The sequence below is a fragment of the Ambystoma mexicanum genome, chromosome 9, assembly GCF_040938575.1.
Source record: "Ambystoma mexicanum isolate Mex_15411 chromosome 9, UKY_AmexF1_1, whole genome shotgun sequence".
NCBI lineage: Eukaryota > Metazoa > Chordata > Amphibia > Caudata > Ambystomatidae > Ambystoma > Ambystoma mexicanum.
The window spans coordinates 1,010,515,555-1,010,531,420 of NC_090931.1; the positions used below are offsets into that span (position 1 = coordinate 1,010,515,555).

Here is a 15,866-nt window from a genome sequence, read left to right on the forward strand (position 1 = left end):
CCTGCTTTATGGAGTCCAATCCATATACTTGAGACAAGTGCCCATTGTCTTTGGAGGTCACACAGGAAAGAAGATCCCACAGAAAGTAAGATGGAGGAAACTTTCTTCCAACTGTGTTGTGTTCTCTTGCTGTCCTACCTCTGCCCCTTCTCAGGCTGCAACCTCAAATACAGTCTGTTGTGCAACTGCATAGGGTGAGGCAGCTTTTTGTCATGCAGGTAGCTCTTTGATGCCAGGCTCTCTTATGTCTCTGTCTGGGAAATCCCAAGCCTGACAAGAGGGCATTACCTTCCCTCCTGGTGAGTGGAGAGAGGCATTCATCCTGACCTATTGTCTCATTCATGGAAATGCAGACAGGAGCCTGGAATCCACACAACCTCCTAGAGATGACTAAACTCACAGAGTTAACCCTGGTATGTTATGAATCAGATATGGCTTTAATAGTTTTGTGACCCTTCAACTCCATTCTCCAACTCAGTTATAGACTAAACTACCACCAAGATGAAGGTTCATAATTATGTAGATTTAGAACAGAGAGGCATATCTTAAATGCAGCCCCTGCACTACAGTGGCTTTGCTGTCATATCAGCTGTCAGACTGGGCACCTGCATCCTTTGAACCGGGCACTGGAGAGTGATTGCTCCGGATCCAAAGGCTGATGTGGCAGGGCAAATGTGTTACTATGCTTTTGGCATGGAATTTGGTGGAAAGGGGTTCTGTTAAGCAAAACACCCTTTTGAGAATAACCTGCATCATTTTATTAATTAGGAAAAATAGAAACAGCCAACCCTTCTACTTTGTCAGATGGCAATCCTTGACAAGAAGACAGTGCAAATGTCTTTAATCAAATAATAACATACAACAATATGCCACTCTTGAATTAGGAACATACATTTTCTAAAACATCAGATGGTCGTTCATTCATATTAAACCACAATAATGTAAGGCCCTGGGGGGAAATGTGATATTAATCATCATTTAGTTGGCAAGTGGTAGAATACCCCTGCTTATTTCACAGCACATATTATTGCCAGAAACATAATCTGTGTGTAAATATAAAGTTGTCTCCACACAAAGAGGAGAACGTGGTCTACTGCATACATGCAGGATTCTGTTTAAGTAGTAGAATTTGTGTGACCTATTCTTCTCAGACACATGGCTGTGAAATTGGAGGGTACCAGTCTGACTCTAATTCACTGCTAGATATCAATATCCTTAAAACAGGGCAGAACATATGTGACTGTGATAGTTGGACTTTCCTAAGGTGAAATATGTTTCTTTGATTTAGGAACAGTTGCATGTTGAAGGAAGAGGTTTTGTGTTCCTATATATATTGCTTCAGGTCTATGCAAAAAGGAAAAGCATAGTCGTCCTTAGAAATGAAGGGGTTCATGTGAATATTGCTAGAGTGAGAACCTCTTCTAAGGGTCAACGGAAACGTACTGCAATGAGTGCACTAAAGGATTGAAGGACACGGGGGCAGTTCTGTGGCAGTTGGCACTACTGTTGGTGTCTCATGAAGTGAAGTCTATTTTGGACCTGCTTACTATTGGTTTGATCTGACTTGCTCATCCCCATCCCCCTTTTCTATCATTGGTAATTGTTTTTGATATATCTCATAGCAGTATGGCAAGGGAGACAACGTGGACACACTATCTCACAACAGTGTGTAAAGTTATGTTTCAGACAGATGTAATAGGATGTTATAAGCGACTAGAAAAGCAATATTGAGCCAGAAGAAACATTAGGGAGGAAGGATAGATCAGGGGCAACACATTTGTCTTAGAAGCAAGGCAATGCAGCACAACATAGGTTTGCATCCCGATCCTACACTTAGAAGCCACTCGGGAAGGTGATTACTTGGAGATCTGGTGACCATTTAATGAGCTGCATGGTTGAGGTTGGCTCTTGGCTATGGTTAAGGATTTGGAAAAGAGGTTGGTTTAGGCATAGTATGTTTGTCTGTGTGGTTGATGTTTGTTTATTCTTCTTTTGGTTATGTTCAATATCAAGAGATGGTCTAGGAAGTTTGAGATGGCCATGTATTGAATAACTTTGAGTGAGTGCATAGGCATATCCTTTTGTTGGTTTCTTAACGTGGTTATTACTGGATTACCTGAAGAATAGTTTAAATGCTTCTGAGCCTATATTTGTATTCTGTCTACTGTATGAGTATGATAAATAAAGTCTTAAATAAAAACACTTGCTTGTATTAAGCGCGTTATAGAAGAACAATTATAATAATTGAGCATGGACGACATTATCATTTTCTTCCTGTTACAACCCAACAATACAGACTGTTTTTTGTTTTACATCAGCGCATACGATTTTGATTTGAAAAAACGGTTCCATTTGCTGGTGCAGGGTGGAGTAGGTGCAAAATGCACATTTGGGCACCCATACTTTGCACATGCATGGTGGTTCTTAAATAATCACACAACTACAAAACTTTACAGCTGCCAATGGACCAGAGTATGGAAGTGTTAAGTGACTTAAAACAGAATACAAATTTCGTTCTTGAAAGTGGTGTCAAACTTTTGATAAAGTGATCCACTTTTAGTTAAAAACGTTGAAAGAAAGAACAATATTGTACTGCAGATTGACCCCTCTTCCAAGCCTGGCACTTGCCAGATTGGTATAATAGTAATCTATTTTTTTAAATAAGAAATCATATTGCCTTTTTGCTGTGGGCATGTGCCTGCCTACTTCACGTTGTATGATCATTGCACTCCTCTGGCCACTCCCATTCTGTGTACATTATAGGAGTGGGTGTGCTTTGAAAAGGGCTGGCCCGTTTGCCCAATCTCAAGGGTGAAGCCAAATATTGCATTTGAAATTTGGCTGTCTCGCAAGATCTCTCAGAATCTTGAGGCAGCCCAAATAAGAAATAGTTTGGGAAGATTTGGTGAAGTGTGTGATGGCTTGCATCTAATTTGTGAACCTCTTGAGGACCTTGCTGGTGCAAAGGTCATCAAGAAAAACGTGTGAACACTTACCGATAAACTTGCACTTTTTAGGCATAGACAGGAGGAACTTACAATTAACTTCTGTGTTAAATGCTGAATTCATAATGCAAAGGGAATTACACACTTTGTGTCATGCAAGAATTTAGCATATATATATATATGATGCTGGAAATGCCTTTTCTTTTTATTTGCATTGGTTTAAGAAACAAACATGTAATATTCGCTTCTCTAAAAAGACATGAAAACATGTTAATAGAGTGTGATAAATTGTAATCAGATCCCCAAGCAAAAGCTCCTCACTCTTCACAGATTATAGGCTTTTGCAAAGTTCGTTTACAAATGAGTTAATACACCTTCATTCTGAGCACCCCAGTAAACATGTTTACAGTGGACAGTATTCATCAATTCAAACTCACTGATCACCAAACCTGGGGGGGGGGGAGTGGGAGCTACTCGTAAATAAATGAAGGGATGGTGCCTGTAAAATCAGAAACAATTTGATGTGCTTCAAGAAACAACATACAATATTACGCACCTGATATAACTTGATCATCTGTTACTTGTTGTCCTTTGTTACTCTGTGTCCTATAGTCAATAGCATTGGGGCTGTCTCAAAGTCTGCTGGAAAAAAAGGTGCATTTCAAGCCCAATTCAACATATTATTCACTTCTCATACATCCTTAGGAATTTGATTGTAATTGTATTTTTTTATTTGTAAAGCGCTTCTACACAAGTAAAGTGTTTCAAAGCGCTTCAAGACCGGAAGGGAACAAGGGAATACAGTTGTCATTCTTAGGCCTTGACGTTTCTGAATGATCTAACAAAAATAACTAGCATACTAGGCCTGAGGTATTTCAATTAGTGCAAGTGCATGACAGGAAGGAATGAGAGAAGGGAGGGGAGCATACAATCAATAAAATACCATACAATTCCTATCAAATTCTCATATAGTGATGTGCATGACAAAGACTGGGGAGAGAAGGGGCGGACATAGAGACAATAAACACCGTACTATGCCAGGCGACATTTCAGATTGATTGGTGGTTCGTCATCACTAATGCACCTATGCACAAGTGTTTCAGGTGCAACCAAGCTAGTGAGGGGGACAGAGCGATGACATGATAAACGATCTTGCTAGGCCTAGTAAAATTACGGTCATGCAAGTGCGCAGACAGGAAGTGCGAGGGAGGGGGACAAGTGCGCCCAGTCTAGCAGGGGCCTGGGTTAAGTGCAGAGAAATTGCCCCTCTCATGGAACATATTCCGAAAGCAGTAGTCCCAAGCAGAATGCAGAGGTACCAGGCAAGTGCAGGACTGGGGGGGGGGGGGGGGCTGGGACCTGTGAGTCTCTGGAGGTGCACCGGATGACCAGTCAGTAAAACTGAGCCAGTTGGGGAGGAAAAAGAAGGAGGGAAGCAGAAAAGAAGAGAAAGGAGGTTAGCAGGGGAGATGCAGAGAGAAATAGGAAGGGAAGAGAAATGTCTTGAGAAGTTTACGTAACTTAAGGTGGTCTGGCTCAAGACGGAGAGAGGCAGGAAGGCTGTTTCAGAGGGAGGCACCTGCAGAGGAGAAAGATCTACCCCCAAATCTCTTAATGGAAAAGCAGCTCACCTGCAGAGAGTTCGAGGAGGCTGAGCGAAGGGCTCTAGAAGGAGAGTATTTAAGAAGAGAGCATTGTAGGTAATGCAGGCCCCAGCGCCAGAATGCCCTGTGGACTATGCAGAGGGACTTGAACTTGATCCTTGCAGCCACAGGGAGCCACTGGAAGGATTTCAGCGCTGGAGAGATACAGTTCCTGGGCTTCAGGCTAAGGATAAGTCTTGTGGTTCTGTTCTGGATAAGTTGAAGTGGTCGGAGAGTAGAAGTAGGAAGATTGAGAAAGAGACTGTTGCAGCAGTCCAGCCTGTAGAGAACCTGGGCTCTGGAGACAGTGAGCCTCTGGGGGAAAGTGAGAAAATCTAGAATACCTATGAGGAGGCATAGCTGGTAGTGGGACTTTTTGGAGATGTTCGAGATGGGAGAAGAGAAGGAGTGAATGGAGTCGAAGATAATCCCCAGATTCTGTGCCTCAATGGTGGTTGAGGTCACAGGACCAAGAGAGGCTGGCCAGAGTGAAAGTGGGAAAGCGGGATCAGGGGTTCCAATGAGCATGATCTGGCATTAAGGCAGAGATCATTAGCAGTACAGCACGACTGAATTGTGGACAGCGGACAGACAGTCAGAAATGAGCACAGAGGCGGAAGAGGGTAGCTTGAAAGAGAGCTCTGGGTCGTCCACCTAACACTCAAAGTTGGAGGTGAAGGCAAAGATTTTGTGGGACAAAGGGGAAATGAAGACTTTGAAAAACCAGGATGATAGATAAGATCCCTGGGGGACACCACAAGTAGAGAGAGTGATAGCAGAGAGAAAGGACCCAAGTTCCATCTGGGAGTGATGGTCAGAGAGAAAGGACGGTAGCTATGCCAAGGCCTGATCTGTGATGTCCAGGGTATCACAGAGATGGGAGATCAGGATGTTGTTGTTTACCATATCGAAAGCAGAGGAGAGATCAAGAAGAATGATGACAGAGGGAGAGTTAGAGTTAATGTTTGAGAGCAGGTCTTCATGGGTGTTCAGAAGTGCAGTTTCCATGCCCCTGGATGCTCTAAAGGCAGACTGATGGTCATGAGAAAACCAACAGATTCAGTGTGGACGGTAAGCCGATAGTTTGTGGGAATAGAAGGGTCGGCAGAGGGTTTTTTGAGCACAGGGTGCACAAGAGAATGCTTGAGAGAAGTGGGGAAAACTCCAGTGGTGAAGGAGAGATTGCAGAGGTCTGAATAGGCTGTAGCTAGAGAGGCAATGTTGTCCTTATGGTTTTGCAGGGGCAAAGGTCCACCTGTTTGAAAGAGGTTTTCATAGACTGGACTTGTCAAGAAACCTAACCTCCTCAGGTGCTTGTTTGTGTGTTTATTTATGTGTAGCGTGCGCCAGACCTGGAGGTTTCAGGGCGCAGAGACAATGATATTTTAAGTTTACAAGTTACAGAATGTGGCACAGGAATTTACATCATTTACAAGTTCCATAATTCTTACATGAGGAATATACAGTGTCAAAGAGTGTGTCACAGTGAGTTTACAACATTTACAAAGTACACACTAAATTACCAGAAATAAAATACAGGTTATAGTGCAGAGAGTGGGTAGGAGGGAGAGAAGGTCAGGAGGAGCTGATAGCGGGGAGGAGAAGTTGGATGGCCTTCTCTTTCAAGTGAGGATGGCTTTCGATATCATTAGATTTGAACCAGTTGATAAGATTGCACCTGAAGTGTCGGTATGTTTGGTTTTCCGGGAAGCTGTTTCCGCCTATGGTGGCTCATTTGAATAGGGGAACTGTTAGACAACTGTTAGACAAAAGTAGTGGGAGGAGAGAAGAGGGGGAGTGGTGAGGGTGGCCCAGGGGGGCCCAAGAGTTGATGGTGCACAAGTGAGTGCAGAGTAGAGAGGGGACCGGATGTCCTGTGTTTTGGCAGTGAAGTGTGCAGCCAGGGCTCTGCAAAGGGACTGGGTGGTTGCAATAGAGAATGAGGCTGCAGTAGTGTTGGCCAGTTCCTTGCAGACTTTGAAAGGTTTGGCTGTGTTGTTGAATGCCACGGATATGCAGTCTTGAATATGGACTATTTTCCTGGACACGATGCAGAGTCTATATTGCCTTCGCAGAAGTTGGCAGGGTAGCTTGTCAGAGGGCACACCTGAAGATTCCCATTTCCATTCCGCTGCCCTGCACTTGCTTTTAAGGTTTGCCAAATCAGAGTCATACCAAGAGAGAGATACACTTTTTGGCAGGCTTCAGATGGACCCTCATGAGAGGGGCAAGGATGTTGTGAGTTTTGGAGATGGAAAGGTGAAAGTTAGAGAGGACTGTCAAAGTGGGACTCAGCCGCAAGAGGAGGAGAGTATGTGGAGGCAAAGGCAGCCACTCACACTTTTTTCATGGGTCGTGTGGGAGGCAGTGCAAGGAGGGCCAGTGCTAAAGGAGAAGAAAGCTTCAAGTGAGAGGAGAGAAGAGAGTAATCAGTCCAGGAGAGTGAGGTAGTGAGAGGTATAGAGAGTGGTGTGTCTGTGGCGATGAGAGCATCCAAGGAGGTGCCAGCAGTGTGACCAGATGATAGAATGGAGAGAGAGAGTCACATAGGATGCAGAAAGATTTTGAAGAGTCAAGATAGATGTTAAGATCCCCCAGCAGGATGAGTTGGGAGGAGGAGGAAACGAAAGAAGATGCTAGGTCAGCCCATTCTGAGAGAAAGAGGGTGGACTGGCTCGACTGCCGATAGAATGTGGTCAGAGTAAGAGACGAGACAGGAGAGAGAGAGTCTGCAGACCTGAAATTCAAAAGAAAAATAGGCCTGAGTGGGAATGAAGTAGACAGAGATCCATTCTGGAAAAATCAGGGAAACTCCTCCTCTTGGCGTGTTTGGCCTGGGCTAAGAGAGGATCTTGCAGCCTTCATGGAGAAGTGTGTCAAAACTCATGACAGAGCTGTCCTTAAACCATGTCTCAGTGACAGCAAGAACATCAAGGTCCAGGTTTTCAAGGAGGTGGCAGATGTCAGAAGAGTGCTAGACTACGGAGCGAGAGTCGAACATAGTAATGTGGAGCAGACTGCCATTTTTTAAAGACTTATGAGGGGGGTGCAGGGGACAGAGGTCCCCCCATAAGCGGTGGAGGTGCCTGAGAGATAGAGGCAAGAGAAGGCAGAGGGGCTGAAGGGAGTGCAGGCAAGGGAGCCAGGACAGTGGTAGATGGCAAGGGAGCCAGTGAAAGAGGGGCTGCGGGGGCAAGGGAGCCGCAGATGCATCGGCAGTGGGTGGCAAGGGCACCGGAGTGGGAGAGGATGCAAGGTTGTCAGTGCAGAGAGTGTGGCCAAGGGCGCCATGAGAGTGGAAGACAGCAAAAGAGCCATAGTAAGAGAGGTGGTGTGACCAGGTGGAGACAAAGTAGCCAAGGTGGGCCTAGCAAGCACGGGAGCCAGGTAGGCCGTAGGTACAGATGGCAAGGGAGCCAGTGTAGAGGAAGTTGGAAAGTTGATAAGGTGAGGGAGGAGCCTATCAAAAAGAAGGAGGTTGGGTTGAGGCCCCTGTACCAAGACGGTATCATTTCGATAGACATTTATGATGACACTGGAGGTCAAGAAGAAGGCACAAACGACCTCCCATCGGCTGCCACCATTGATGTGTGAGGAAGAGTAGGGAGAAAATAGAGCAACCATATGTAGAGTCCATAGGTCGGGAGAAGGAACAACAAAGAGGATATCTCCCTGGTGTATGCACTGACGTAGGTATCAGTGATAGGAACCCCTGGGATGGAGTCAAGTGTGTACTTCTTAAGTTTCTTTCTGCCAGACTTTGTGAGCAGTGAAGGATGGGAGATAGAGAAATAGAGAAGGTAGGAGTGATAGAAAGCATCATTGTGAGGGGGAACAGAGTATGTTACACTTAACTAGGCTGAACAGCTGCGGCACGGGGGGAGTAGAGAGGAGGGGGCAAGTGTACAAAGGAAACACACAGTAGGAATAAGAAAAAGCAGTGGGTGCTAGGGGAGTACAATGGAACAAAAAACAGAAACAGTACAGAGGGAAAGGGAGTAAGTAAGATTTTTAGCTAGCAGAACAAAACACACGCAGGAAGTGAGCACACCCAAATTCGATTTCTAGCTAGCAGTACAAAATAATGCAGGATGTGAGCATACTTAAGTAGGATTTTTAGCTAGCAGAACAAAACAAATGTAGGATGTGAGCACACCTGAATTCGATTTTTTAGCTAGCAGATCAGTACAAATGCAGGATGGGAGCACATCTAAATTGGACTTTTAGCTAGCAGAATAAACTATGCAGGATGTGAGCATGCCTACATTTGATTTTTAGATTGCAGAACAAAACAAATGCAACATGTGTGCACACCTACGTTGGATTTTTAGCTAGCAGATCAAAACAAATGCAGTATGTGAGCACCCCTAAATTTGATTTCTAGCTATCAGAATAAAACAAAGGCAGGATGTGAGCACAACTAAGTTGGATTTTAAGCTAGCAGAACAAACAATGCAGGATGTGAGCACACCTAAATTATATTTTTAGCTAGAAGAACAAAACAAATGCAGTATGTATGCACACCTAAGTTGGATTCTTAGCTAGCAGAACAAACAAAAAGCAGTATGTGACCACATCTAAGTTAGATTTCAGCCAGCAGAACAAAACAATTTCAGGATGTGAGCACAACTAAGTTGGCTTTTTAGCTATCAGAACAAACAATGCAGGATGTGAGCACACCTAAATTCGATGTTTAGCTAGCAGAAGAAAATAAATGCAGGATGTGTGCACATCTAAATTCGATTGTTCAGCCAGGAGAACAAAACAAATGCAGGATGTGAGTACACCTAAATTCTATGTCTAGCTAGCAGAACAAAACAAATATGTGAGCACACCTAAGTTGGATTTTATTAGGACAAGTATTGCAGTACAGCAGTACAGAAGTGTAGACAGTGGACGTGAGAGCTCAGGAAGGTATGAGAAACTTAGAGTTTATGAACAAGTGGTGTAAGGGAGAAATTCCATCTGTGAAAGATTAGTGAGAGTGTCAGAAGTGGCACAGGCACAGAGTCAAGGTGATAATGCACATGCAAACAGAGCAATGGTGAGCACTCACGTAATAGCTTTTGGGGGATCCCATATCCCAGGGGTGCGTGGATGAGGTACCTAGCCTCATGGTGCATATCATTGATTGTAGAATGTTACAGGGCCACAGAGCCCTTTTGGGGGGGCTGGCTCTCGCCTTCCAGCTCATCTGATTGGGTCTTAGAACAAGGTAGGGCCGAATAAGAGGTGGTGTGGCACTCCGGTGCCTACAGATACTGCAACAGTCATGCTGGGAAGGGGAAAAAGCCTGCTGTACAGCCATGGTGCAGAGTGATCACACTCTGAGGTACACCAGCATAGAAATGTTGCCTTTAGAGAGCATTGGCAGCTGAAAAAATAATACACTTTTTTGTTATTCTGACATGAAATGCTGGCAATGATTTGTATTCCACTCCGTTTCTGCTGGGGGTGCAGTAATACCCTGTTAAGCCCAAGGGGGGGCTTACCTCAGATGTGGTGGCAATGTGGGCTCTCTGGCTTCATGGTCGAAGAGCGGCCAGTACTTCTAGAAGGGCTCTGGCGATGAAATGAGGAAGAGGAGGGCTCTGTCAGGGCATAAGAGCAGTCCTTGTGGGTGGACCGGCTCTTGCCTTCCAGCTTGTCTGATTGGTCCTTAGAACAAGGCAGGGTACAATCAGAGCTGCTGAGGCACTCCAGGGCCTACAGATACTGCAACGGCCATGCTGGAAGGGGGAAAAAGCCTCCAATACAGCCACGGTGCAGAGTGATGTGCAGAGTGATCACACTCTGAGGTACACCAGAATAGAAATATCCTTGGCAGCAGAAAGAATAATACACTTTTTTATTATTTTGACATGAAATGCTGGCAACGATTTGTACTGTGCTGGGGGTGCAGTAATACCCTGTTAAGTCCAAGGTGGGGGGCTTACCTCAGATGTGGTGGTGATGTGGGCTTCATGGGCTTGTGGTCGAAGAGCAGCCAGTGCTCCAAGAAGGGCTCAGGCAATGAAATGGAGGATGGGGTAAGATCAGCATTAAATAACTGAATTAAGGGATGTTTGTGAGGTCACTATGAATGGGATCAAGCAGAGACCTTGAGACAAAATGGCATCAAAAAGAAGCACAATTATATTTTGCACAACTGAATGTAGATTGGAAACAGGCCAAACAAAAGGGATGTATCTCCTTAAAAGAAGTTGAAGGTGACAAAAAATAAATGAGTGCAGGCAATATTCACACGTCTCAGTATCAGCCTCTGTCAGGGTTGACACCACAGTTAACGTTCAACAATCGTATGCAGTAGGAATGGCTCGCTCAGATTGAGACCATTAAGCAAAGCCACTCATAGTTCCTTGGCCTAGATCCGTGAGACGCCAAATGCCAACCCAGTCACCTGAGCTCTTGAGACCTTAGTTCTAGAGGTTGTAGTCATACACCAGACTTTTACAGCTCATGAGGCCTAGATTGGTACAATAGCAACTGTGGCGGCAACAGCTGGCCCTCATGGAACATGGTTGTCTTGTTGCTGCTGTCATTCTATTTTGTACCTGTCTGTCATGGGTCAATTGTCATGCCATCAAAAATATAGCTGAACACAAAAGGAAGTCGTTTTGTGGGTCGTGGTATTGCTATGTGGTTCTGACACTCTTCTCCCTTTCTGGTTTGTCTCAATGGCCTCTCACAGGCTTGGCTTCATCCTAGTCTTTCACAGCCAGGATCAACCTTCAAGCCATCTACTGGGAACCTTCAGGATAGCATTTCAACAGAAAGGCAGGTATTATTTTATATTGCCAATCCCACCTTATCTGGAGTTTGGCACCAAGCTAGTCTGTTCCTCTCTCTGTATTTGAGCCTTTGGGCCTCATTACACGGATGGCGGTAAGGATTTACCGGTACCAGTATTTTACCGGTACCGGTAAATCCTTACCGCGTTATTACGAGGTCCCTTTGCGGGTTGGGGAATTTAACGCCTGCTTTTTGCAGGCGTTAAAAACCAACCCGCAAAGGGACCCAGGGAGCTAATTACGGTACTGCAATTTGCGGTACCGTAATTAGCGCCTTCCCCATTCCCATTATGCCCTATGGGGCAAAAATGGGAATGGGGAAGGGCAATGGTGGAAGGGGGAATTACCGCCCCGCCAACCTTGGAATGGGGCGGTAATTCCCCTTTCCGCCAAGGCGGTGCCGGTATTTTACCGGCATGAACCATGGCGCTATTAGCGCCATGGTTCTCCGCCATCCGTGTAATGAGGCCCTTTATCTTTGAGGGAAAGTATTCCTTAAGCCCCAAGCCAGCCAATAGCATTTCTGGTCAATTGTATTTACCAACAATCTGTTGAATTTGGCACTGTCAGACATCAGTGCCTGGATGTCCAGGCTCTTACCTTTCACAGCCCTGGTATCTGTTGGCCATGCTGACTTGCCCAATGTAGTGTTGCACCAAATAACCTTTTACTCCACCACCTGCGTTTACCCACATTCAACTGATGTCACTCTCTTTCCTTTCACCCTCCAAACCCCCCCATTGCCTCATTGCTCTAGTTTTTACTGCTGCCTCTTCTCACGGTTTCTCCATCGTTCATTTATTCTAAATATTCTCTATGAATTTGTCTTCATCTGTCTGCTTCTATCTTCTTCCTCCAGACTCATCCTTTCCTTCATCCTCCTTTCTTCCTTCTCCTTTCTGATCATTCAAACCTATCATGCCTTTCTCTTTCTGCTCTCTTCTTTCTCCAACCTTCTGCTCATCTTCCTAATTCTCTATCACCAAATTCTCATACCTATTCTAGAACCCAGCCCCTTTTTATTCGCTGAGTCATGGTTCAATGGGGGTGTTGATCAGTCACCCTACTATTATTCATGTTGGATCCACTGGATGTGTTTTCCCTTATTCAAGCTTCACCAGAATTAACACGAATATATATTTATACTTTTCAAGATAATGAAAAAAGGCAGAAAATAACTAAATGCTCATCTTTCCAGCATTTAATGGATCATAATGATAGCACACAAAATAGTATGCCATTTATCAAAGAACATAGACACTGCAATTACATTAGGGTCAGTAATCAATAAGAAATTCAAAATACATTAAAACAAAGAAGTACTTTTCTGCTGGGTTAAAAGACACCCTCAAGCATACACACACAAAATGCCTTGGCTTTTAAGAAGTTGTGAGGTTATCAGATTTACGCCCGACCGCCACCCAAGTGTGCAGAATAGATCCCGAAGTGGCAATGAACAGCCCGCGGCGCCACAGGCTAAGGATATGCTGGCAGAGGTGCCATCTTGGTATTAGGCAGCCCTGTCAGAATGGCTGATTCAGCCAAGGCATTCTCCATCCCCGGTGTGTTTTTCTCTCGCTTACTGCCTGTGTCAGGCCTCAACAGTATCATTTAATTTTGTGTAATCACAGGTTTGGGGTCCATTCTGAGGGTGATGCGCACACCAAAGGCACTGTTCTCAATCATAGGGCCTCATTCCGACTTGGGTGGTAAGGGATAACAGTCACCGGTAAAGAGACCGGTGCTGTAAACCCTTACCGGCCAATTCAGAGGTCCCTTAGCGGGTCCCACCAGGACCGGCCGTTATTAGCTCCTTCCCCATTCCCATTGAACCCTATGGGGGCTCGAATGGGAATGGGAATGGTTTTCTGAATGGGGATTTACCGGGTCCTCCAAGGTTGGAATGACCCGGTAAGTCCCCATTCAGTGAACCCGGACACGGGTTTGGAGCAGCCATGGTGCCATTTGCACCCTGGCTACCTCCAAACTCGTAATGGCCCTGATCTCAACAAGAATGTTCATCTGTGCTCACCTGGATACCTTTGGAGGATACTGTACTTCTTCTTGTTTAAAGGGTATATTATCAACTGTGGGGTAAAGGCTCGGATTGTGGGAAAAGACTTTGGGGGAACCACCATGCACCACCTCCATAGTTTGACATCACAGTTGAGGTCTACCCAAGCCTCCAGAGTCCTTCTCTCCACATTATCCAACTTTAAATATGGGACTTCTTACAAGTACTAATTATATAATGTGCAGTGCAGTAATATTGGTACTTAACTAAAACACACATTTACAAAAAAAAAGTGTATTGCATCTGCTGTGTCATCCCTACAATGAGCCTCTCACAGATGGGCCTCATTACAACAGTGGTGGTAGAGTGATAACAGCACCAGTACTGCTACAGGCGCCGTTATCACTCAACCACCACATTATGAGTTCTGCTCGCGAGGGACGCTCTGCATGCCTGGTCAGTCCAGGCATGCAGAGAGGCACCCATGAGCAAAACAGGATGGTAGCAACGGTACCGTTATGAACGGTACCGCTGTTACCATCCTCCCCATTCCCATTGAGCCCTACGGGGGCTCAAATGGGAATGGGGACGTACCGGCTCTGGGTCCCGCGAAAGGGAAATTACCGGGCCCTCCAAGGTCGGAATGGCCCGGTAATTCCCTTTTCGTGGGACACGGAGCCAGACCCGAGTTTGGGGGTAGCCATGCCCTTATTAAGGGCATGGCTACCTCCAACTTCATAATGAGGCCCATTGTTCTTAAAAAAATGTTTAAATCCGACAGTGTTCCTTTTTCCCAAACATATTATCCTAATACTATATTATAATATGTGCAAGAAAGCCATAACTTAAAGTAAAATGTACTAAGCATTTTAGATATTGAACAAAATTACATTACCAAATGATGAATTGATTAAACCTACACCAATAACACATAGGCGTCATTACAAGTATGCCGATCTGCAATTAGTGGGCCAGTAATTCCATTTACTGAAATGTTTCCGGAGCAGAATACTCCAAATTTGCCAGTGGGGAGCCGGATTTTCCTCCAGCCAAGAGCTTGAGGTAAGTCTGGCACCCCACTGGCAAAGAACAGCTAGTATTAAAATACCAGCAATCCCCCCATAGAGTCTTATGGACTCCATGGAATCGGCATTGACCTACTGGCACATGGAATCCGGCAGACCAGGTGATGGTAACGGTAATTCCATTTAGTGGTACCCCACCGGATTTACTGAAAGGATACCACCAAATTCATAATGACTCCCTAGCCTTGTTTTCTATATTGAATTTCACTTTAAACCTTAAACATGGTCTGTATATTTTAAAGCAGTTCCCAAAACCTGTGTTCATTCAACTGGTAGAAGAAAAGCCTATAATCAATGAATAACCAATCTATTAGACGAGCAGAATAGATACAACTATATGTATTCAGAGCATGTATCCAATTCTAACAATACAGGGAAATAGACCTATTTGCATTAAAAAAATACTCCCTTTTGTGGTGTTTGGCAGTTTTATGGGCAAAACCATGTCATAAGGAATGGATCTGTGTCTTAGTAAAACAATACATCAAATGACCGAGTTTTCAAGCAGTATTCAACTTATTGAACCGTGGTATGGCAATACATCACCATTTACTCTGTGTGTTTGTTTCATGGCCTGGGGTCTTAGAAGCCTAAACCAGCATTTGAAGTTAATAATTAACTTTGATAGAAATATGCAATGTGCAGAAATGTAACTCGAATTAAAAAAAATTGTATATATTTAACTGGCAGCCAAAATCAAATTAAATTATCAGTTGTACATTTGGAATGCTTTGCTTGATTTGAAAACATATTAACAGATTTGAATTCAGGAAAGCGTTCTCTACACTATATGTATACAAACAGTGAATAGGAGGAAAGAACACTTTATGGCTATCACCTGCGTGTCAGGATTGTACATTGCCCGTAACGGCCCACCAGCCTGAGCCTAGACAGGCCCGAGTGAAGCGAGGGCTGTGTGGCACATACCGGCAATGTACGCCCCTGACAATGATTGCAATTCACACCCCAGGACTCCATCCGGGGTGCAAATATTTATTTTGTTGTTTTTTCATGGGTGAATCGGTCTCTGCACGCATTGCACAAGCACAATCTCTCATGAAAATAAAAATAAGATGGCTCCATCATAGTAAATACAAAAGGGATATGGTCCTTATTCTATTTGTATGGCAGGCGCGAGGATGGTGGGAGCACCAGGACTGGAGCACAAATCTCCGGTCCATCAGATAAGTGTGGAGGGGGGTAGGGGAGTGTGGAAAGTGTGTGAAGTTTTCTTGGGGGAGTGGAGTGAGGGTGCCTCCTCACAATCAAGATGGTGATACCCGGCATGGGCCTTGAGTGGCTGGAACATGCGGGCGGTACACTGTGCGTCCTCGCCCTGCATTTCCAGCCACCTGATTGGCTGAGCACGCTTGTCTGGGTACCAATAT

At 44.8% G+C, this 15,866-nt stretch overlaps 1 protein-coding gene across 9 annotated transcripts in view; it reads right to left on the minus strand.

The window, feature by feature from the left end:
* The window catches only part of B3GALT1 (beta-1,3-galactosyltransferase 1), a 2,246,978-nt gene that overhangs the window by 222,449 nt on the left and 2,008,663 nt on the right, over nt 1-15,866 (minus strand). For 7 of the 9 annotated variants that reach the window (XM_069616270.1, XM_069616265.1, XM_069616264.1 and 4 more), the window contains one exon: nt 3,502-3,587. The gene's annotated coding sequence lies outside the window, so the exon portion shown is untranslated. The remainder of the gene's footprint in view (nt 1-3,501; nt 3,588-15,866) is intronic. The other 2 variants (XM_069616267.1, XM_069616266.1) reach the window with 1 other exon arrangement.